Raw genomic sequence first — 25,897 nt, 5'->3', positions numbered from 1 at the left:
AAAAAAAAAAGGAGCAGCTCGCTGCTCCCTGCAGCAACGGTAGAGGCGCAGCGGTCTAGCAGACCCGGGGTTGCGGGGCTGAGCAGCCCTTTTGTTGGACGGGTTGCAGATGGTGTCCCGGCGCGGGGCTGCGCCTAGGCGGGCGTGGGGGGCGGGAAGCAGCGGGAGGGGGGGGGGGAGGTTGGGGGAGGTCGGGAAGGGGGTCGGGCGGGAGAGGAGGAGACGACTGCACAGCCAATCAGCGCGCAGCCCATCAGCTGACCGCTTTTGCTTACACCAGGTGCACGCCGGCTGCGGGGAGCACAAAGCGGGGCGCACGGAGGGCGCCGGCAGCGAGCCGCGGAACGAGGCGAGGCCCGTGCGCCCCGGTTTGCAGCGCTTGCCGGGCAGGGACCGGGGCCCACGGTGTCCTCCCAGGCAGCGGCATCCGTGCCACTGCATCCCGAGACGCCTAGAGCGCCTTCCTTGAGACCCGATCGTTCGCTGCCCCGCCCTCTGAACCCCATTTCTTTTACCCTCCTTCCCAATCCTGCCTGTCTCTACTCCGACCCCCAAATACCGGATTTAGCCCAGCCCCGCGCAGCAGCTGTTGCTCCTGCGGCTGTCTCGCCTTGCGTTTTTGGTGCTCTGCCGGGGTCCCCCAAGGAGCCAGTGCGCGCTGCGGGTTGGGAGGAGGCGCTGCTCAGCCGGTCCTCATCCTCCCGCTGCTTCTGCTTCTGCTGCTGCTGCTGCCACCGGCTGCCCACTCTGTTCGCACCCCAACATCCCCACCAGCCGGGCCTTAGGGTAAGTGCCCCGACTAACTGGGCCGCAACAGAAGGTTTGGGAGGCAGCGAGGGGGGAGTAGAGACAAACTTGGCAGCTCGGTGGACCCTACAACGTTTGAGAAATCTCGGTCTAAGGGGGATACGGGGGCGCGGTTTCTCGAGCTGGGGTTGGGGGTAGACGAAGTAGGGAAAGGAGAATCTAGTTACCACCCTCTTACCTTCAAAATGAAGCAGGAAGAGCAATAGTTGAAAAGGCAGCTCAGACCAAAAAAAAAAAAAAAGGCAAAAGGCAGTGACTGGAGCTGAGCCCCCAGGATTTCAGGGACCCATCAGGGGATGGTGGTGTCCAGAATGGCAAGGAGAAGGGAAGGCTTGGTTGGGAATGTGAACAGGGGAAGAAGCTGGGGCCTGGGAAGCGTGCAAATAGAAGACCCAGGGAGTTGGAATGGGGTCAAGAGGAGAGAAAGGAAGGTGGCAGGTTGTGGAGAGAGGAAGAGGTCTTGGGAATGGCCTCGATGTTAAGAATAAAGAGCAGGGAGCATAATTAACAAAACATTGAAAGTACTGAAGTCAGAGCATTGAAGAGAACATACTAAACTATTATGTGGTCCAAGAAGGAAAAAATTGTACGTTTTGAGCCTAGAAGGTGTAGTCCCTTAAGAAGGCTTGTCATAGATGTGGAAAGTTCAAGGAAGCCTTGGTCTCTTCCAGGCATTCTGCTCCGGGGTCAGTAGCTAAAAAAGTTTGCCAGCGAGTGTCCTTTGTGCTGCACTGAGAGGGGGTGTGGGCTGCTGCCTACTGCTTTCGTGCTTCCTAGGTTCCCGCAGTCACCGCTACCTGAGGGAAAAGTCCTTGGCTGGTTGGGTTTCCCCAGAAAAGCCAAGCGGCCAAGAAGCACCTCGTGCACTGGGCAGTTGGAAAGTTCGTCCTGGGATTGTGGCCGGGCAGCAGGCATGGATGCGCAGGCTGGAAGATTCCGTAGTAGTACTTGCTCCAGAGGGACCTCGCCTGCGGTATCCACAGCAATAGCTTCAAAGGCAAGGCTGCAGAGAGTGATCAGAGTTGTCAAAGCATTTGAGTGACTGAACCCTGTAGGCAAAGCTCCTAAATCCCATCCTGTCCTTAGTATGTTCATTCCCGATCCAGACAATAAAACAAATAACGGAATTCAGATTCGCTGAGGGAACAAGTACTGCTGACTTGTACTTTTTCCTGTAGAATCTCCTGAGCCAATATGCTATCTTGTTTTACAGTTCTATTTACCAATTTAGGCAATTAATACTATTCCTATATTGTCGTCGTGACTTCATTTTTAAAAGATGGAACTGGAGAAGTGAAAACTTCAGGAAGATTCCTACTTTGACCTGTAGAAAGCTGGAGTCCAAGTGGTATTACTGGCTCCAGGGCCATGTGTGTCATGAAGTCTCTAATTTGCATGCAAATGTGAGCCGATCCTGGCAGATGTCTGGCCTCATCCATTCACATGAAGGAATTTGAAAAGACAAGGAGTCTTCAGTTAACAATAGACCTTAAGAACGTGGGATAAAGGCCCAGTGTGGGTTTCTCTGTTTGGGGATTCCATGGCTTGCTGACACCTTTATTCAAGAGCCAAATTCTTGGTGTGGTGTTATGGGGGGAAGCTCAAATCCACTTGCTCTTACCTGGGTGTATACATGCATGCGGCATAGACGGAGTGCTTCTATGCGGGCAGTAACTTTAATCCACTTCTGGCAGCTTGAAATATTTCTTCACTGACTCCTCAACTTTTAGAGTTCTTTTCTTCTTTTTCCAATTTTTTTTAATCTTGTCCAACATTTGCCCCCTGCCCAGAGAGATAAGTCATGTAGGAAAAGGTGCTTGTCACTGGAAGGTCTCACTGGAGTGTCACTGTCTTTTCATCCTCATGGGAGTTCAGTAGGTGACAGAGTGAAAGAATTGCAGATGATGAGAGTGTCCCATTCTAGCAAACGACCTGGGTTTGAGTGTGTGTGTGTGTGTGTGTGTGTGAGAGAGAGAGAGAGAGAGAGAGAGAGAGAGAGAGAGAGAGAGAGAGAGAGAGAGAGAGAATGTGTGTGTGTGTGCGTGTGTGTGTGTTAGAGTATGTGTGTGTGTCTCAATACTGAACAGTGAACAGGGAAAGTCATTTGATGGACTCCCAAAGCAAGGACCTTTCTGTCTTGTGTTATATTAGCTGGTCAGCCATGCTATTCACCTCCTGACTCTCTAGGACCGATGAAACAAAACCTGGGCCGCATGGGCCACATGTGAGGCCTGCAGTTATAACCCCTGACAAACCCTACCAGAAACCCTACTTTTGTCAGTCCTGAACACTGTTGAAGAGCGAAAGAAACCTATTCACTGAACAGGGTTTGTGACCCCGCCTTCTACTTACTCACCAAAAGAGACATTAAAATACAGCAGGAAGACAACATTGCTCTGGGCTTGATTGGGAAGAAGGGTGGACAACAGATGTTAGCATGCTGTTTCACATGTTTTCTGAAGCTGTTATTATGATTATTATAATCTTGCCCAGTACCCTTTATATACAAGCCAGTCTACTCCAATTAGGAAGAAATGAATTGAGTCCAATCTGAGTAACAAGTGTTACAGCCAAGTTCGCAATTTCTGCCTTGAAGCTGTGGGGAAGTCAGAAAGCAACATTGGTGTACTGAATTCTCATTTGACTCTCAAACCTGGCATTCTGACTCCCTGATGGAACTGAGGGATGACTATAAAATAAAAACAGCATTTCCAAACTAAGCCCACATACCTCTCTGATGTAAGATTACCAGAGCGTGGTTTTGAAATCAAGGTAAGTGCCACAGCAATACATCTATGAATGGTCAACTGTTAACCTCCCTAGGTCAGGTCTTTTCTGGACAAGTCTAATACAGGAAGGACTGAGTATGCGTTATGGCAAATAAAATCATTAAAGTACTTAATATAAAAGATTACTAAGAAATGCAAACCCATTACAACTACAGATGATAGTTCTGAAGAAATAGCCATAGGTAGCCCTGTTAGAGTCTGGAAATTGAGATTAACGAGTAAACACGAGAAGGCTGATCCTTGGCCTCTATATAGAGTCTGATACTGTTGGTCTCTTGATCTGAACTGTTCTGTCTCTTATAAATAATCTCTCAGAGACATATCGAGGGAGTATAAGTACTTAAAAGTCAACTTCTAAGAAATAAATCGGATATTACAGTTATAGTTCAATTCACTACCAGGTTAACTATAAATAACACTAATTTTCTTGTTGTAGGCCTTTATGCCACCTTAAATAAGCCATAAACTGTATATAAAACATGATACATTATAGGCATGGGTGTCACTTTTACTAAGCTTTCACAGTTCTTTCTTAGAATTTCATTTTCAGCTACAAATAGTTATTCTCTGATTCATTTCAGCATTAATATAAGGTTGCTCAAATATTGTATTTATTTTTTTAAATTATTATGCTGAGCATTTATTTTGGGTTAAGCCAATCTGAAGATAAAGCAGCTTCCATTTTAAAGTCATTTTTATTTCTGAGAACAATGGAAATATCTTTAACTCATGAATAGAGCTTTGATTAATATTTTATTCAGAATGAAATTAAAATTATACAGATGAAGTCAGAAAAACATGTAGTCTCTCTTGTTTGGGCTCAAAGAACAGAATGAAAAATAAAGGCTAAACTCAGTAAATTTCGATATCTTAGAGAGCACCAGAGAACCATTTGTCGTTAAAGTTTTAAATGAAGTTCACTTTAAAACTTGTTCTTTCTCTCTTTTAACATATCACTATTCTGGCTATATTTCAGAGTTTTGTTTTCATCTCTCAAAGAACAGATATAATAAATAGTTAATCACCTTGCATTATTATACCAGTTATTTGGTTAGTAAGTAGACTATTGCCAATTATACCTAAGGGATCTGGTGTGTCTTCCTTAATCTACTAACTTTGAGATTCCTCCCTTGTAACATAACAAGGTTAATAGGCCTGGAAGGACTAACTACCATAATCGGCTATGTTGTCAAAAAGGATTGTAAAAGCTTTGCTTGTAGTACCACAACTACCATAAACATTTAACTTGGATGGAATCATCATATCTACTGAACTGAAAAATTGCCCCTAAGAAGCAGAGAAAATAGGTGTCGGCTTGCAGTACACATCAAAGGTGCTGTCCACCCTAATTTCAGAGCACCTGCTGAAAAGACAAATGCATTAGGTTAGGGCACTTAGTTTTGAAAGCTGTGGAGTAAAGCTTGCTTTCATAGTGGCTTCTTACCTTCCACTGACACTCTTTCGAACTCAGACGTTGTGATGTTATTTGAAAGCTCTGATTACTGTAAATGAGTTGTAATCTTCGGACGCAGGCTGTCTTAGCTCGCATCTATTATACTATGGGGGCAGACGTGGACTCCACAGCTGTCACCTCATTTGTGTATGAAACAGACACATTGGTGGCATTTTTGGGAGGGGTTTCCATAGTTACCTGAACAATGTACATGTGACACTGACATGTGAAAGGTTTCTGTGGCAGATATTTTGTAGACCTGAGACTAAAGTACAACTATTTGAAATTTACGTTACACATGCATTAGTCTGCCATTGTTCTTTGGAGCCACTTAATCATAGGATGATAGCTTCTCCATGCCATGGCCAGGAAAGTGCAACCAAGAGCCTTTCCCTAATAGAGATTTCCAAGAGCAGCATTTCTGAACCTCTGCAAGAAGGATACTTGCATTCATTTCAAAATATTTGGTTTTCCTATTTTGTACCGCTTTTTGTGAGCTAGCGTATTAACATAAGTTCACTTTCCATTCTGCAGGGGAAACCTGGGCAGCCCCACGACCAGTGCCTATCTTAGTGAAAGCTTAGAAAGAACAACAAATCCATCTGTCTTTACTAGCAATAAGCACCGTCTGAAGAGCTCCATCTCGGACAACCAAAACAGCTTTGTGAAGAAAGAAAGGTGGCTTAATTGGTTTCATGTCTGTAATTTCCCCCTCTAGGAAAAGAGAATACCATTAACCCGCATTGTTGTTTCACAATAGTGGTAGGTCTTCATTTGTATCTATAATAATCAGCACAATCAAGTACAGCGCACAGTCAGGAAAGCTCAGAGCAGTGCCCAGCTCTGATAATAATGCCTGGTTATGTGTGTGACCTTCTGGGTGTCCTGCAACTATCCTGATGCTTTGCATCCCTGTCAAGGTGCTGCTGCAAGGAGCCAGGAGAGCTGTTTGATGCTGCTAGGATTATTATTACAAAGAACTAGACTTCTGCTCCAGTGCTGTGATTTTCTGGGTGGCTAATGGCCAAAGGAATCACTTCACTTTTTCTATAAGGTGATTTTCCCCTAGTTTTACAGTTAAGATGGTTTATATTATTGTTTTCCTTTTAAAAAGAATTTCTGGGGCAAGAAAGATGTCCCACAAGTTAGGCTCACTGGTTGTTCTTTTGGAAAACCAGGTTGAAGTCCCCAGAACCCACATGGTGGCTCACAACGACCTGCATCTCCAGTTCCAGGGAATCTGATACCATCTTTTGACCTCACTGGGCATCAAGCACACAGTTAGTGCACATATATACGTTCAGGTAAAATATTCATATACAAAAAATAAAACAAACACATACAATAACCCCCCAATACTGACAGCTCCATACTCCCTGACCTGGTAGGCTCTTCCAGGGAAGAGAATTTGAGAGGAAACATGAAGCTGGTTATGATTCCCAAACATCAGTTCACCTGATGAGTACATTCTGAACACTGGCTCCATGTAATATGTCACATAAGGCCCTGAACCCAAATGAAGTTAGCTTGTTTTTTCTTCAGTTCATACTCCAAATCCAACACAAGCATACTGTATCCATCAGTCCTTGTATCCTTTTACATTCTTCGGTGCCAAGAATGAAAAAGGTATTTCAAATAGAAGATTTCCAGTAGGGGCAAACCCTACACATATACACAGGGTATTTAGAAAATTCTTAAAATCTAAAGACAATAGAAATTCTAGTGTGTAGAAGCCAGGAGTAACAGTAAGGATTCCAAAAATGCTTAATGTGGTCCCCTTCAACCAAGACTTATCCGACACTATATTATTAGGACCATGTAAAATCATGTTGTCACGGTGTTGCTTCTGCTTGCACTGGGGTTCTATTTGGGGTTCCGGAAAGGACCTGGCAGATGAGCAAAGTGTACTGTGGAAGTATGGGACATATTTTAATTCGCGCAGTGCCTGTCAGAAAAGGCTTCGAGAAACACACCAATAAATGCAACAGGGGGTGATCAACGGGAACAAATATTCAGGAGACCATTTGAAATCCAGTCCCATTGAGTGGAAGTAGGGCATGATTCCTCGAGGAAAGATTCTTTAGTGGATGAAGAACTGCAGAGTGGAGGCTGCTTGTAAAGTCCTTATAGGACTGAATATTCATTGTACCTTGAGAAGCGGAAGGGGGGGAAGAGAAAGTCTATAGTAACAAACAGAACAGCACAAACTTGCATGGAAGAAAGATGTGGCTGAGTTGACAATGACATAGTGCCTCATATCTTCAAACCTTAAACTTTTCCCAACCATCAAATATGCCTTTCTTGCCGTGTCACAGTCAGAGATGGCAGGTGTTATTCTTTCTTCTTTTCCTCCAGTAACTGAAGGAATAAAAACCAAGAATAGTTTCCTTTTGACCCCGTAATGTATATCTGATGTTTCTGTAAGAGAAGAGTGATAGTGAAGCTCTTCCTTAGCCCAGGTTGAAATTCTCTGAGGTCAAATTGCAAGTGGAGGATGGGAGAAATGATGAGTCCCAAGGCTGTCTGCATCTCTCACACCCACTGCCTCTTCCTCTCTGACTAGAGAGCAGGTAGTAATATTACAGTGAATCAGCACTGTAGCTCGTGGGTTACCAAAGTCAAGACCTGGAATGCGACGGTGAAGATGAATCATGCAGAGAAATTTAAACCGGGTTTTCCTGCAGACTAATTGGGCCTGCTCTCTAATATCCTAAGCTGACAATAGCAGCTTAAAAAACTCACTAGCAAACTGGGAAGAAATCTCATAGTAGAGTGATGGTAGAATTAGAATATGTGGAAAACAGAGATGGTCCACTGAGAAAATGTGCAACAATGTAGGGTTGTTTTAATTTATAATTTCTTGTGTCAGAGTGATGTGTGCCTATGCATGGCATATATGCAGAGGATAGAGAATAACTTTCAAGACTCAGATCTGCATCTAGGATGCGTGTACACAAGTGTATGCACATGTATATATGAACACACACACATACACATGAGAAAAATCCATACTAAAAAACTTACACCTGTTTGTTTGTTGTTAGTAAGACTCTCTTGTCAAACTGAGTTTTGAAGAGACTTAAGCTTTCTCTTAAGGTTATAAAGGTGTGCTGACTCTTGCACAGTGTAATGTTGTCTTAGGAGAAGAAAGAGAAGATGTATGGCCACTAAAAGCTGTATGCAATCTCAGTGATACACATGATCCTAAGTAAGAGTTACATAGGATTTCTGCCACATCCTGAGTGTTCCACGGTCGTAAGGGAATCTACATTAACTCATCACACATGAGTTATGGAATCTATGCTCTCATTAACTCATCCGACTCTCAGAGAACAACCAAGGACAATGAAATAGTCATTGGTGGATTTCTGTGGCTTTTTATGACTGATTAAGGTTCTAGGCCCCGAGGATGACATGTAAGGTTCAATTCCCTAGAGGACCAGTTAACTTTGCTTTGCTCTGTAGGGACACAGCTAACCTCCTCATGTTCTCACAAACTCATCTTGTCTCACCCAGGAGACCAGCTAAGACTTCGGAGTTACCTGCAGGGAAACAAAAAATTTATGCACAGATTTTCCAGATGGAGTATTTTTCTTTCCATGTATGAAGGATAGCATTGTCAAAGTGGACCTCTACTGAAGAAGTTTCCAAATGACTTTGCTATCACAGCTGAGCAATGGAATGAGAGACTGCATCTATGCAAATGTGATGCTTAGTAATTGGAAGGAAAATATTACATAGGGCTCCTAAATTATATCCCCAGAGTCAGTCATTTTTCCTAACACGCCAGAGTAGTAGGAGAATAATAATCTCCAATATTAGTCCTTAGCTTCTGCAGTGTACCAAGAGAAACAACGAACACTTTTTATATATTAACTTATTTACAGCTGTCACATAGATTGTTTTACAACTGTCACAGAGATCCCTACTTTACAGCTCCTTTGGAAATCTAGGCAGAAAGTGCTAAGTAATGGCTAGTGTGGCCTTAATACATATTTGTTGGATTAGTGGATGACTAAATGAATTGAGTGACATAGGTTTCCGGAGAGAATTCTTGATTCAGGTATAGCATTTCTGCTTTCTAGCCAAGGCATTGTAAGACCCTCCTCTGTGACTCACAGAGCTGGGAAGAGGCAGAGTCAAGATAGGAACATGGGTCCATCTCACTCCAAATCTGTACTTCACCGTTGTAGCACTTAGCTAGGTCTCAACCTCTTTAACTGCAGCTCTAGGGCAAAACACTGGACTAGATGAATTCCAGTAGCCTACCCATATTCTACAAAATTCTGCCATGCCACATGAAATAATACTTAAATAAAATAAAACATTTTATTGATATTAAAGTTTAAATCTACTTTCACATTTTACTTACCTAATAACTATTGAACTTTCCTTTAAAATTATGTTGGCATTACTAACCACATATTTTTAAGTTCATTTTAAATAATCTTAAGTGGATGAAAATGAATTTTGGAAGATTATGTCCTTATCATTATCATCATACCGAATATTGTTATTTTATCAATGACTCAGTTTTGGTTTCTAAAGATTGACATCAAAGGTTAGCAAGATGGCTCAGTAGACAAAGTGCTTCCTGTGTGACTATGAGAACCTGAATTTTGATCCTAAGCACCTATATAATAAGACAGGCATGATGTTGGTGTGTACCTGGAATCCAAGAACTGGCAAGGCTGAGATAGGAGAATACCTGGAGCTTTTAGACCAACCACTGTAGCTCAGTCAGTGAGCTTCAGGTTCAGTGGGAGACCCTTCCTCAATATATATATATGTATATATATATATATATATATATGTATATATATACTTGTATATGTGTATGTATATATATCCAATTCTGACCTTTGGCCTCCAAATGCGCATGCACACATGTGTATGAATCCTCCCACACATGTGCACATACACTTGACCATGTACACATGTACACGGCACCCACACAAATGATAAGCAACATTCTATTACACACAGAAAAGTCAGATATAAAGTGTTAGTGTCTTTAACATTTGTAGAGGTAAGTTGCTGAATCTTAGGGAAAAGTGTCAAATGATTTTTTTCCCCAGTACTTCAAGCTGCAAGCAGTGTTTAAAACAACTACTTGAGAGTTTCTAAAGGTTTCTAAAAAGTTTCTTCTCTTTGAAGGTGTCCTTCTCTCATGGAAGTGATGCATCAGAACAGCATGGTAATCAGTGCTTGTCTGTTTCATGGCAGACGATTCAAGATCAGGGGGAGTGGGTAGTAATGAAGCAGCTCAGAATTAGAAAAAAAAATTAGTTTCAAAAAGTCTCCGAAGTTTGGAGGTATCTCCCTGAGCCTTAGTATCTCCATCAGCATAATGGGGAATGTGATGGTCAAACCTGTCTTATACCAACAGGAATACAAAGCCCTTTGGATAGCGCACCATAAATGGTCCTTAGTACATAGCAGAGCATAGGAGAGGCATTATGCCAGCAACTGACCTTTCCATCTGCGATATATCTGCATTCCTAGGGTGCTGATTCTGAGGCAAGAATTTAAGGGACAAGAAGATTCAGACTATATGCTCTATGAAGTCAGTAGCTCACACAATTTTCACTTCCTTGGTGGAACTCAAGAGAACTTTATATTTAAGGACTGGCAGATAGATGAATGCATTCAGGCCTTTGCTCTTATTATTTCCAGATCATATCTTATTCTTATCCATTTCTTGTCGCTATAACAAAATACCTGGGGCAGTGTATCTTATAAAGCTGATTTGTCTCTTCACACTAGTAACTAGAAAATCCACATGGCACGTCAGGGTTATCCAGATAAGCACACTCTGCCCCCCTCACTGTGTTACAACATGCAGGAAGAACCTCCATGGATACCTTTGTAAGTAAGTGCAAGCCAGGAAAGGTGAGCTAGCTTCCTAACAGCCATTCCCACAGGAGACTGCTTAGCTTCCCAGCCTCTGCTTTGCTACAGCTAGCAGCTCTCCATTTGCACATGAAAGGGTGGGTGTAGAATATCATCTTTGAACTACCTCTGAGATGGAAACGAAGATCGTTTACAAAGAACCTCAAAGGCATTGTCTGGTTCATCTCATAAAAGGTCTCTGACAGTGGATGGGTTTACTAGTCTCTGGTAAAATGCATACTCTAGCTCTGTCCTTACTCCCAGCTGGTCACCGGGCTACCGTTGGAAGCTAATGAATATGATTTTCTAAATGTGTTGAGTTGAGTCTATAGCAACCCTGGGAGTTAAGTATTGTGCTGTGTATAAAAAAGAAAAAAAAAAAACGAGACAAGGAAATTGTCCTTGTCCAGTGTGTGTCAGTTAGTAAATATGGAGAGCAAGAACGCTTAGCGCTATTTTTCTCCAGAATGAACGACTCACACTCCCCTTGCTTTCCTCAAGTCTCCTCCTCATCCTCTTCTCAAGTTTAGAACATGCTGTCTTAATTTAAGATTATTTATTTATATCACTTGTAATGCCATCACTACCACACAGCTCCATAAGGGAAAAGCCTACAACTTAGTCTCTGGTCCCTGGCACTCATAAAAGCACTTGGCACAGGGAAAATGCACCCAGCAAATATTCAGTGAGTAGGAGAAGAGATTTCCATATCGTGTCTGTTTCATTTGGCCAATACTGCATCTTTTAAACCATGTTTCGTTATTTCCTCTGTACTTGGGTAGAGATGAGCTGTTCATATGCATGCATGCATTGCACTCAGATGATATAGAGGTTGTTATAGAACATAGAACTCAATTTGAAAAAGCTTCCATATTATTACTAAATTATATTATTAATCCAAATGTTCATTACATGCACACAGATTATAAAGTTCTCTTAGAAGGGAGATGTGAGGGATACGTAGAATTATATGACGTTGTTTCTGTCCTGAATGAACTCCCAGACTTAGTGGAGAGACACAGTAAATGGAAGCAAGGCAAAATAATTAAGTGTAGATACTCTTGAACAAATCAGAGGAAACAGAAGATGAGGCCAGATGCATGTAGGTTTGACTCTCCACTGTAAGACATGCTGGCTGTGCAGTCCTGGATGGTTATAAAAAAACTGCTTCTTTTTCTCCCCACCCTCTCTCATCTGCAGATAGACGTATATATGGGAAAGAACTTGGCACAGTTCTCAGAGCCTGACAGTCTGCAGTTCAGTCATTTGGCAAACAGTGACAGCACCGTTGGTGAGCAGATTCTTTTTACCCATAAGCTGGGAAGACAGTGAGCAAAGGGTGGATACAGTCTGCCTTCCTGCATAGAGCTTGCTGACTGCTGGAAGAGAAAAGCAATAATCTGGTAATCACCCAAGTAAATATGAAATCATGGCTGTACTGATAAGTCCAGTGATCATGGGACTTATAGAATACGACCTGGAGATATCTAAGAGAAGACCTCTTCAGAGAGGTGATATCTGAACAAAAATCTGTAAGAGTTTGGCAGGCAAAGGATGTGGAGCAGGGAGAACTTTGCAAGTGAAGGCACAGAGGTAGAAAGGAGCTTGGTGGGCTTGAGGGACAGGAGAAAGACTAGTGTGATCTAAAAACAGAGAAGGCAGAGCTGGTATGAGGAATGGAAAAAGAAGGGTTTGAGATGCATAAAGAGGAGTTGGGGCTGGGGAGGTGACTGCACAAGCCTGAGGACCTGAGTTCAGATCGATAGCACCCATGTAAAAGCCAGGTGTGGACAGATGTGCATGCCTGCAACCCAGCATTAGGAGACAGAGATAGAAGTGTCCTGTGAGTTTTCTCCACTAGCTGAATTGATGAACTCCAGATTCAATCAGAGACCCTGTCTCCAAAGCAAAAAGATAGAGGGAGAGAGAGGAGGACATTGAGCATCAGCCTCTGGTCTCCGGTGTGCATGCATAAAGAGAAGACATCTATGAACAGGTAGACACATATGCATACACCACATACAAAATGAAAAAGAAAAGAATGTGTGTAGTGCTAGGAGGGAAAGAGCAGAAACCTTTAATTTCTCTGTGAAAGAATAGCATGGAGTCCTTGCTGGCTGTGTGGCATGCCAGTGTCTGACGTGTTGGATATGGCTTATATCCAAGAGTAAAGGTCACACCAGGCGAGAAAAATTAAATCTCTCTTGTATTATATATCTTGATTAAGTTGCCCAAATCTTGATTATCAGAAAACCAAAGAATAAAAAGAAAAATTATAATTAAAATGTGAATGTCTTGTAAGCTAGCTTCCTTCTTTTGCCTTATTTTCATGGTCTTCTTGTCCCTTCTAATGCATTTTCCTTTTATTATATCTGAGTGTCACAAGAGTTAACTGACAAATCATCACCTACATCGTCTATGGAGCACAATTACTTTTTCTTTTTCTTATTTTTCTTATTTTATTATTTTTATTTTTCAAGACAGGCTTTCTCTGTAGCTTTGGAGCCTTCTCTTAAAGGAATCATGCCTCTGCTTGCCCCTAGCAAACAAGTCTATCTGAAAATATATAGTTACCAAGAAGCTGCGCTTGGGCCCTACTTTTGTTGATCTAGAAGCGCTTTTATTTAAAGCTGTTTTAGACTTTATGTGGATGTTCGTTGCTGAATGTTGGGCATCATTTTGTGTTTCCCAGCCACCCAGACCCAAATAATCACATAGAAACTATATTAGTTACAAGAATGTTTGGTCAATGGCTCAAGTGTATTCCTAGCTAGTTCTCATATCTTAAATTAACCCTTTCTATTAATCTGTGTATTACCATGAGGTTGTGGCTTACTGGCAAGGTTCTAGCATCTTTCTCCTTCAGCAGCTACATGGCCTCTCTTTGACTCTGTCTATTCTTTTATATAACTCTGTTCAAATTTCCCACTTTGCTTTACTCTGCTAAGCCATTAGCCTAAACAGCTTTATTTATTGTCCAATAACAGCAACACATATACAGAAAGACATCCACATCATCCTCTACCTTGCACATAGCTAATGGATTGATCCTTATTAGAGAAATCATCCCACAGTTTCCCCAATAAGAAATAAGTGAAAATGCCTTAGCAAAATCTTAAAAGCCCCATACATACTTCCCTGTCTGGATTTTCATTCCTCTTATGACACAACCTAAATCTCATTCAAATGAAGCAGGTCCTGTTCCATACACATGTTCCAGCTGTCTGCTTTGGGCTTTAACCAGTAGAGAGTTATTCAGTGGTAAGCAATTGACTTTCTCTCTTTTTTTAAAATTTTTATTGAGCTCTACATTTTTCTCTGCTACCCTCACTGCCTCTTTCCTCTCCTTCAACCCTATCCCAAGGTCCCCATGCTTACTCAGGAGATCTTGTCTTTTTCTACTTCCCATGTAGATTAGATCTATGTGTGTCTCTCTTAGGGTCCTCATTGTTGTCTATGTTCTCTGGGATTGTGATTTGTAGGCTGCTTTTCTTTGCTTTATGTTTCAAAACTACTTATGAGTGAATACATGTGATAATTGTCTTTCTGTGTCTGGGTTACCTCACTCAATATGATGTTTTCTAGCTCCATCCATTTGCCGGCAAAATTCAAGATGTCATTTTTTTTTCCTGCTTTGTAGTGCTCCATTGTGTAAATGTACCACATTTTCCTTATCCATTCTTCGATCAAGGGACATTTAGGTTGTTTCCAGGTTCTGGCTATCACAAACCATGCTGCTATGAACATAGTTGAGCATGTGCCCTTTTGGCATGATTGAGCATCCTTTGGGTATATATCCAAAAGTGGTATTACTGGATCTTGGGGAAGGTTGTTTCCTAATTTTCTGAGAAATTGCCACACTGACATGTTGTATGGAATGGCGGCAGGTCCCATCCCACCGCCCGGCTAGCTTAATGCCTGAAATAACCACAAAGAAATTGTATTAATTTAATTATTGCCTGGCTCATTAGCTCTAGCCTCTTATTGGCTAACTCTCACATCTTGAGATTCAACCCATTTCTAATAATCTGTATGTCACCACGAGGTTGTGGCTTACCAGGAAAGATTCAGCATGTCTGACTCAGGAGACTCCATGGCAGCTCTCTCTGCCTGCCTTCTTTCTCCCAGCATTCAGTTCTTTTTTTCCCTGACTATCTAAGTTCTTCCATATCAAAAGGCCAAGGCAGTTTCTTTATTCAACCAACGAAAGCAACATAAATACAGAAGGACCTCCTACACCACTGATATTCAAAGGGGCTGTACCAGCTTGCATTTCCACCATCAATGCAGAAGTGTTCCCTTTACCCCACAATCTCTTCAGCATAAGTTGTTATCAGTGTTTTTGATCTTGGTCATTCTTACAGGTGTAAGATGGCATCTCAGAGTTGTGATTTGCATTTCTCTGATGACTAATGATGTTGAGACTTTCTTTAAGTGTCTGTCAGCCATTTTAGATTCCTCTGTTGAGAGTTCTCTGTTTTTAAAGCCCTGATTTGTAGACTATTAGGCCAAGAATGTATTTGTGGACTAGATTTGGAAAGATGCGTTGACACTTAGTTCCCAATATCATGACTTTGTATACTTCATCACTTCATCCTCTCTATGCAGTTCCCTCCCCTCCTCTGACCCAGAAGCATTGCTCAGTAAATTATTTTCATTGCTTTCTATTATGCCTGTGTATTTGGAATGTATGGATCACCTAATTACTAGCACATGTTGGTGGTAATATTTATCAGCCCCAAATACTATGCCATCATGGATGCTTTTTAGATTTTTGGGACTTAAAAGACACAAAGCTATATGTTTGTGTTTTTAGCCATCATGCTAGAGCTTAGTGCTGGTCACTTTCTTGGAGAAATGTTTTTTTTTTTTATTTTGTTTTAAACCCCTGTTGGTTGTTGTTATCAAAATTTGAATACCATTTTAAGTAATATTAAATATTTCTTCAGGGGGCTGGAGAGATGGCTCAGTGGTTAAGAGCATTGCCTGCTCTTCCAAAGGTCCTGAGTTCAATTCCCAGCAGCCACATGGTGGCTCACAACCATCTGTAATGAGATCTGGTGCCCTCTTCTGGCCTGCAGACGTACACACAGACAAAATATTGTATACATAATAAATAAATAAATATTAAAATAAATAAATAAATAAAATATTTCTTCAGCCAAGCTTGGTAATGAACACTTATAATCCAGGCACTTAGGAAGCTTAGGCAGGAAAATTAAAGGTTAAAGGTCATCACAGGCTAATGAATGAGTTCAAGACAAGCTTAGGAAAGGTATTTCTTAAAGCATCAAAAAAAAAAAACAGAACTTGGAATATAGGTCAGTGGCAGAGCATTTGTATATCATACACAAAGTCTCACGTTCAACCCCAAGTACCAGAGAGCAAATACATATATGTGTGTGGATGGGTATTCCTTCATTGTTATAACCATTTGAATCATTTAAATATCCCATAGTTTAATTTGTCCTTAAATCTTACAATCCTGAAAAAAGCTGGAAACATGCATACTTATCCTCAATTGCATCAAATGACAATGCAGGTTGTTTCCTTTAAAGGGAATAGTTCCCTTTTGTTTTCTTAAGCCTTTTACTGGGACAGAACATAAACCCAAAGAGAAATTAATTTTGTAAGTAAGACATGTTAATCTGTCCTGGTTATGGTAATGTTTTCAAGTTGTTATGGTTTAAAAGAAAGATCAGAAGGGAGGAAAACGGGGAGGAAGGAAGGAAGGAAGGAAGGAAGGAAGGAAGGAAGGAAGGAAGGAAGGAAGGAAGGAAGGAAGGAAGGGAAAACACATGAATGTGTGTTGTGTCATGCACCATTCCTTGCAGGCTCTTCAAGACTCTTCCCTGTTGTCTCCTCTTGTAGTTGTACCTGATTTTATTACTGATTTCTAATTCTCACCCAAACCCACTGAGGAACAAGATGATTTCCAGCAATAGCTTGATCCTCAAAGTCTCATGCGATGACGTGGTTGTTGCAGAAGAAGAGAGTCAAGTTACTGTTGAAAATTAGTCAAAATGATGTGTTACTAAGCAAGTTCCCTTTTATTTAAGAGAAAAGTTTAGTTTTGCATCATTACTAAAATGACTTTTATTTTGAAGCTCAAAATATGAACTACTACTTCTATTAGAAAACTAGGGGCCTAGCATCTAATAAAGATGATCTAATAACATTGGGTTACTTTATCTTTTAATGGTTATGAGTTATACTGTGGATATTCAAGGACAATTGTTCTTTTTACTTGCAACTTGAGGAGGATATGTGGAAAGCATGATTTATAGTGCCGGCAGGCATGTTAATGTTTTCAGCTGTTCCCTTACACCATCTGATTAGACAAGACCTTAACTGCATAATGAAGGACCAGCCACTAAAGTGTGGGTTTACAGTGCCTGGGTCATCTGTGCTCTGAACACTTTTGAGTACTGGACCATTAGTTTCAAATGCATATAAAGATAGGGGACACATCTGTATCAAGGAGATGCTATAATAAGAAATGATTTCAAATTCATGAAAGTAGTTTTCACCTAATTGTAATTTGCCAAAAACAATTTAAAATCCTGATTAACAGAAATTCTGATTAACTAAATACCCCTACACAAACACACACACACACACACACACACACACACACACACACACACCAAAATCTACTTTTAGGAGAAAAGGGGAAATTTTTAAGACAATAAGTTAATAACAAGGGCTCTAGACTTTAAAAAAATCCAATATCAATTCATTATCAGGGTTTTGAAGAAAATATGTTAAAAATAAAGTTACAAAAAGGAAGAAATAAAATATTAAGGTTTGAAACCACAAGGTTTTTAGGAACCATTAAGCTAACTAGAAATTTAAATTTATAAATTTCCCAAGCCTATCATTTTTCTAGATTTTATAGTACAAGTTAGTTTTCTTATATGTAACTAAGAGAACACTGCAGTGTATCCCAGCATGCATTGGAATCCAGTTAGACAATTGAGGCTAGTGCTACCACATAAAAGGTCAAGAATTCAAAAGCTAACAAACGTGGCTTTTATATCAAGCTTTCCTGCATCATGGGAATTCTGACAGTTGAACTAGTCAGTGTTCTCCAAAGAAATAGAACTAAAAGGTAGGCAGGCAGATAGATGCTAGGTAGGTAAATAAATGACAAATAGACAGACAGATGATTGATGATTGATTGATAGGGAGAAGGATGGATGGATGGATGGATGGATGGATGGATGGATGGATGGGGAGTTAGGTAGGTAGGCAGACAGAGAAAAGAGAGAGTAATGAATGAATGAGTGAATGAATGAATGAATCAGGGCTTTGCAAAGAAAAAGAACCAATAGAGTAGATGGGAAAATAGATGATCTTTAGGTAGACATATAACTAACGGTTGATTGATTGTTTGGTCCATAGACAGAGAGATAATAAAACTGAAATTATGGGACCTGTCTCTGGCCTCTGGAGGAATCTATATCTGACATATAACAAGGCAACAACTCCTGAAAATTACGCAGTCCCAGTGTGACAGGTGCAGACCACCCTTTCCATCTTTTTGGCCCTGTCTTCTGGCTTTGGCCATCTTAAAACATTCTTCCTCCGGGTGTCGGCGTATTGTTTTCTTTATTCTCTAGAAATGACAAAGTCACACAGATCTTGACAACTTATTAGTATGGTTATATAAAAATAGCTTATAAGGAGCACTGGCAACTAAGTTTATTTTAAGAGTTTGGGGATATCTGGCCCTGTTTTGCTGCTGTGAAATGTTTAGCTCTGTGTGCTTGCTTCCTCTCAAGCCGAAGGGCAACTGCCGACCCTCACCTGGACACTGCTGTATTTCACCTTGACCAATGGGAGAGTTTCTGCCAGAGATGCATCTTCTTTCACACATTTGTCTTTGAATTCTTTCTATTTATTGAGAAATAGGGCCGAATGTATCGCAGGCTGGCTTTGAACTTATTGTGTAGCCAATGGCTGTGAACTGGTTTTCCTGCCTTCGCCTCCCTGTGCTGGCATTAAAGGTATGCATTGGCACACTTGGTTATGCAGTGCCAGGGATCCAACCCAGGGTTTCATAAGTTCAAAGCAAGCGATCTACCAACTATACCAATTAAGCTATAGCCCCAGGCACTCTCTTCGGAATTTACAGGAACACTTTAATGGGAAAGAGATACATCCTTCGCATTTTCTTAAAGTTTGGAAATTTTCAAATTTCAAGTAGCCAGACTCTTTAGAGAATGACACAACATCAGAGCTATAAGCCCCCATCTTACTGGATATATCATTTTTCAAAGTCAGATAACTGCTAGATTAAAATGAAAGGAGACAGTATAGAACAAAGCAAAGAAAAATGCAATAAATGTCCGAAATAAATAGACTGGTTGGGATAATTTGGTGAAGAGAGTATTTTCACTACTATAGGCAAATCTTTAGTTCTGCCTTGGAGTGAAATCAAATGTGATACAGTCTAATGGAGGTGCTCAGCTTCATGAGCATGCAAAAATCTATACCTTGGCATTAGCAGTCTACACATGGCGTTTTCTGTATCGACCATGGTAAGTCTTGTATTTTTGTAGGTGCTTCTATAGTGTTGAGTGTTCAAAACTATTGTAGTAACCGGCTCCATTGTCATACTTATTTAACACAGTGAAAAGTGCATCCATGTCCGAATAAAAACACTAGCCAATATTCTGTGAAGTACTTAAAGTACAAACCTGCATTAATGTTGCAAAACTAAAGGTGTAGCATTTATTTAATGTTTGTTCAGGCCACTAATTAGAAAGCAATTCGTTTATGTAGACATATTACAAAAAAAGAGTTAAAATAATCCGTAAAAGACTAAAATTAATTGGTTCCATGATAGCTTTTATATCACTGTTCTTGCTAAAAGCAGCAGTAAAAATAGCCCCATTGTTGGTAGCAGTTCTGTTCTGTTTAGCCTCCTGTCCGTTTCTCAATTCAATAATGTTAAATTGTGTCTTTAATTCAAGATAGACAAATATCCTATTTCTTCAAATGGAGGGGGCCTTAAGTGTACAAGTGATTTAGCCAAGAAAAAAGAAAATCTTTTTTTCTTGGTCCTGATTTGAGAATGTCCCCAGTGTGTCTTGTATATGGTTTTGAAAATCTTAAAAGAAGGTGGAGTTTGGGCATAGAACTGAGATGGTTCATGAACTATTACTGGTCTGGGCTGTGAGATCCTTGGAAATGAAGAGGCAGAAATCACTGAATTTACTGAAGTTCTTGAAATGAAGAACTGGGTTTCCCTATCTCCATCCATGAGAACTTGAGACAGTACTGAACAGAGATTCCTTTCCTAATCCATAGTGTATTGGGAGAGTGGTGGGGAGGAGGTACCTAGGGACAGTCAGTGCCTTAAGTATGAATAAAATGAGTATCATAGAAAAGTAGTTTACATGGCCTTAGGTAATTATTATGTGTATTAAAACCATACACGTTGTTGGTTCCCTAAGGCTATTATATCAAAGTACCATAAACTGGATAGCTTAAAACAATAGAGTTTTTGGTTTCACGGTTTTTCTAGAGACTAGAGGCCACGATGAAGCTCTTGCATAGCAGCAGGCTGATGCTAGCATACCCCTTTCCAGCTTGCAAATCCCCATTGTTATCACGGTGCTCGCCCAGGGGTCTCATCATCTCTCTTCCTTTAGGGCCACCATGGGCTCAGCAGGTAAATGTGCTTTCCACCAAACTTAACCAATCTGTCCTCGGTCCCCAGAATTTCCATGGTAGAAGGAAAGAATGGACTCCACAAGTTGTCATAGAACTATACTAATGTGTGTGTGTGTGTGTGTGTGTGTGCATTCACACTCCTCCCACTAAACATAAAAATATTATTTTTAAAGAGTATTAGTGGTGTTGGGCTTGTAGTCCATCTATTTCAGTCCCAGTTTTTCACAACAAATTAGTTCTGTAACTTCTGTAGCAAAAACAGCCATCATCTAAGATCTTGAGATTATTACTTCGCCTCTTTCTTAGGAAGTACACAATTCAGTCTAGACCAAGTCTAGACATGTGTGACCTGGACATTCTGTATGTGAGCTCACTGCATCCTTTCACAACCCACTGGGTAAGGACAGGGCTACCATACCAAAGGAGGTCGGGGAGACTAAAGATACAGCGCATGTACAGAACCAAGATGGGATCTCAGTCTGTTGGTCCTCAGCTTCATTCTGAAGAGCCACCTTCTCTGGTATCATATTTTCCCAGACCTCCCCCCCCTCTTTTTTGCTACCGTAAAATAAAGAGATAACTTCCAGAGTTTGACAAAGCAATTTCTATCTTTCTCACAATAATATGAACTTGTGTGTGTGTTTGTGTGTGTGTGTATGTGTGTGTGTGTATTTAGCACCATTTCTGACATCCATTCTGTGCACTGTCTTCTACTGGACACCATCAGAAAATAATTCCGAATAGTTTCAAGAAGCCTTCCCTTTAGAAAATATGTTGACTCATGACATACAGTAACAAAACACAGGGTTTTTTGGGGGGGGGATATTTTCTATTATTTTCAAATAATACAAAGAACAGTGGAGGTCTCCAGTTCTTGACTTACAAATACCTGAGTTATAGTGAAGACATGATTTCCTCATCCCAGAAGTCTGGAAACAGAATTATTTCCTTAGGATTTTCAATTCCTTTTCGTTCAAATTGTGAACTTATTTTTTAAGAATTTCATGCATGCATGTAATGTATTTTGATCTGGCCCATATCCCCTCCCTTAAGTTCCTCTCCCTTCACTCCTCCACCACCATTTCTGCTAAATTTCTCATATTCTGTTTTAAAGCCTATTGAGTCTACTAGGTGGTACTGCCAGTGTGTGCATGGATACAGGGCCATCTGCTGGACCATGAAGGGGCTCTGAGGACCCACATCCCTGAAGAAAACTGACTCTCCCTCACCTGGCAACCATTAACTGCCAAGAGCCTCTCAGCTGCTCAGCATATGGGTGGGACATAAAGAGCCTCTTCTTGGTCAAGCTGGGCTTTTGTCTGGCTTGGGCTTGTGCAGATCTTGTACATGTGATCACAGTCACCATGTGTTCCTATGAACAGCTATAGTGTTGTGTCCGTATAGTCACAGCCACTGAGAGTTCTTATGTATGGCCTTACCGTTATATGTACATGTGGTCACAGCCACCATGTGATCCTAAGTACAGCTGCGGGGTAGTGTCCATGTAGTCACAACCACCATGTGTTTCTATGTACAGCTGCAGTGTTATGCACATGTGGTCACAGCAACCGTGAATTCCTACATATATCTGCAGTGTTGGGTCCAGTACGCTGTTTCTTTGTAATCATTGACTGCCTGTGGCTCTCACAATCTTCTGACCCTCTCCTCCACACCATCCCTGCCTTGGGAGAAGAGGGTACAATATAGATGTCCCATTTAGGGCTGAGAACTGCACAGTATCTCTCTCTGAACACTGACCAGTTGTGAACTAGTCACCATCTCCTACACAAAGAAGGTTCCCGCTGCGGGGTGGCAAATGCCCTTCTCTGTGGCTGTAAGGATGAGAACCTCCAAGGCAATGTGATACCATTCCCATTTAGCAGTGTCTCAACTTTCCTGTTTATCTTCTATGTTCTTCCACTGACAATACACCTATCTCTGAGACTTTGTTCTCTGTGGTGTAACAGAGAAAATGGAAGGCTCTCTAAGTGTATCATCCCCTTGTTTGCTTGAGCACATATTTATTGAATTATTGCAGACTAGTTGTTCTGCTAAGTACAGTGCCTTCTCTGATGAATTAACATAACCTTGGATATCTCGATCATTATATGAACATGAAGCTTAAGTCACCTCTGAGTACGTGCGTGATAGAAATGGATAGGACAAAGCCAAGTCTATCTGTGTCTCAGCAGACTTCAGGATCCAGGCAAGCGCCTTTGAGATCTCCTGAGCCTCTGAGTGGTGTCTGAGCAGAGCCAAACCAAGACAGAGGAAGGCTGAAGTATCTAAACTTGGTCCACATGTCAGCCCTCTGTGGAACTTTTACAAATGCACACGTCTCTTCAGACCCCATCTGGATATAGTTCATCAACCCTCATGAGGCTAAAGAATTCACAGCCTTAAAATGATCCCAATTTAATGAACAGCTGGATTTGGAGAGCCATGGCTACTCTGTCTGCAACGGTAGTTGCTGGTCACATCTGGTTATTTAACTCTAATTAAAATCAATCAAAATAAAATAAAGCATAAACATTCCATTTCTTGTTCCCACTGGACACATTTCAAGTATGAAATAGGCACTCAGGAGCTGTCGTGCTGGGATATGTACATACGGAAGGCTTCTGACATGGCAGGGAGTCACATTGGGTGGCACTGATGGAGCAGGACAGTGACAAGCTGGCAATTCTAATGTCTTCTTCAGAGGACCCACATATCCACTCCTCCTGTGTTATCTTCTAGGGTCATTGTCTTACTCTCTCTTCTTAAGAATATAAGCTCCTTAAGGGCAAGATTTGTTGTCCCTGGCCCTGTGACATCATAAACAATGAAAATCTTTTTAACTTATTAAGTTAATCAGATTCAGTCAGCACCATCATACTGAACTTACTGGTTACAGACTACTAACACCAGATTTCGGCAGAGGTTGGAAGAAAAGGGTGGAACAGAGAGCAGATTTCCACACACCTTAAGTATGTGTGGATGCAAAGTGAGGGGCAAAGCTGTACTAGATTGGAAGATGTTTGTTGTTGGTTTGTTTTCATGTGTTTGTTTTTTAAGAAAAGACGTAAGAGTGTCTGTGAGGGGGGAAATGATTCACTTCTTCAAAGGGATTCATATCACCTATTCCCAAACTCACTTAGCTCAGCTTGCTGCTTCCATCCGGAATAACTAAGATGTGTGCAGGAGATAGGATGGATTCCATCCCTGGCTTCTGTTACTGGCTTAACGTTTTGTTTTTGCTTGGTAGATGGGTAGAGAATGAAGCTTGCTGAGAACATCACTTTTCATAGCAACCAGAAATGTGAGATGTTTTATCTGTTAACCTCTCTTGCAACCAAGAGGCATATAAATGCATTTTAACTTAGTGCATGCAAAAAAAAAAGAGATTTCCATTCAAACTACAAAGCAAAAATACTAAGTAACAAAAATGTGAAGATTTAATTAACATTTTATGACTTGTTTATTATCTTCGAAACAATGGCACTTTTGCAAATGCGTTCTCACTTTCAAGAGGTAGTCTTGATTTGTGGGAAGTTGCCAAGTTTCCTTTAAGCTCCTCAAAAAGACATTGGCTTGGACTTTTGTATTATAATAAAGTAGATTTAAATTCTGGGGACTGCCACATCCCCAAGTTGAGTTCAGTGGAAACTAAACTAATTTTGCTCTGTACTTCTAATGATCTAGAAATCTCTAGGGATAGAAAGTGTCCCACTCTTCCCTGTGACTTATTTTGATAAAGTCTCTGGGAAGAACATGCATTGTCTTCAACAACTCTGAGAACCACCCCCCAAGAAACCAGTCTGTTGTTCATGATTTACCCATGGCTATAGGATCATGTGTCTATGGGAGGTAATGTAAGATTTTCTTTGTTTTGTTTTGATTTTTTGAGACAGGGTTTCTCTGTGTGACAGCCCTGGCTGTCCTGGAACTAGCTCTACAGACCAGGTTGGCCTTAAACTCACAGAGATCCACTAGTCTCTTCCTCTAGAGAACTGGGATTAAGTGTCATCCAAAGAGATCCCTTAGAACGCTGTGCATCAGTCACCTGCATTCCCAGAATATTGTAAGGTAAAAATAATGTACCAAGTAAACTTCAGGTAGAAAAAGAAGAAAAGGTGTTCCAGATAATTTCAGAAGACACCTCTATATCCTTGTAGGAAGAGAAGACTCTTGGGGTTGCAGCATCTGACTCAGATCTTCTATGATGGGAACTCCAGAGGAAATTATATTGTGGAAACCTGCCTTATGCCAGACACTCCTTAAGACATGTTTTTTCATTTAATTCTCACAAAATGCATATGAGGCATAACTACACATGAGCTATAACTGTATCCTGCTAACAGAGTAGGAAGCCAAGACCAAGGCAAGTGAAGTAATTTGTCTTTTGCACCATTGGTAATGCTAAAATATGAACCTAGCTGTGCCCTCTTCTTGAGACTTCTTTGTATTTTCTTGGAAAATAAAAATAAACAATGAAACTCAATTTTTCTTAAGAATCCAGGGCCAAGAGTCATGCCTCAGGTTATAAGGGGCTGACCATAAGGGTCAGAATCTGAAAGAAGCATTACTCTCTTAGAGTTTTGGAGCAGAGAAATACTTGCATATTATTGGCTCTCAGCTCAGCCTGAGCATCTGCAGGAATGAAAAATGTGTACTGTGCTCAGAGATGGAAGCAAAAACCAGAGGTTGATGACCTGAGATCAGACCTTGGAAAGGAACCAACCTCTAGAGATTGTCTTCTGATCTATACATGCAGCATGGCATATCCCTCCCAGACCAACAAATGTAATTTAGTTTTTTTTTTTTAAGAAACAAAGAGAGAGAGGAATTCTATAATAGGCAGTGTGGTTGGAGATCTGGAATGAAGTTAGAGTTCCTATCCGAATATGTAACCTGAAAATGAAAGGTCTGTTAAGATGTTCCTGGCCATCTCTGAACCTTCCAACTTAGCTTCACCAGATTTTGCAGGGAAGCAGCCTGTTTGCCTTTGATCAGTTGGAGCCCAGTCACAGTCTGAGACTACACAGCCTCTTCTCAACCATGCCAAACCACCCACTTGGATTGGTATCTTGCCAGCTGGCACTGGACTTTTGACTTCTCATTTTTCTTTTCTTGTTTTCTTCTTTCTTTCTTATAATTTTCTTTGGCAATTCTTTAGTCCACCCAGACTAACTCTGCCTTATTTTCCAGACCTGGCTAACACCCCTCAAAGCACTAATGTGCTGGCCATGCCCAGCTACTCTTAGGAGCTGAATGAATTGTGACCCCCGGCTTT

General features: G+C 41.1%; 1 protein-coding gene across 1 annotated transcript in view; it reads left to right on the top strand.

The window, feature by feature from the left end:
- The first annotated feature begins 273 nt into the window (after positions 1-273).
- The window catches only part of Lrrn1 (leucine rich repeat neuronal 1), a 43,625-nt gene continuing 18,001 nt past the window's right edge, over positions 274-25,897 (top strand). The window contains exon 1 of the mRNA XM_075983293.1: positions 274-786. The gene's annotated coding sequence lies outside the window, so the exon portion shown is untranslated. The remainder of the gene's footprint in view (positions 787-25,897) is intronic.

This window comes from Microtus pennsylvanicus, chromosome 8 (assembly GCF_037038515.1).
Source record: "Microtus pennsylvanicus isolate mMicPen1 chromosome 8, mMicPen1.hap1, whole genome shotgun sequence".
Lineage (NCBI taxonomy): Eukaryota > Metazoa > Chordata > Mammalia > Rodentia > Cricetidae > Microtus > Microtus pennsylvanicus.
Note: the sequence above shows the minus strand (reverse complement) of the source record. Positions and strands in the feature narration are given on the sequence as shown.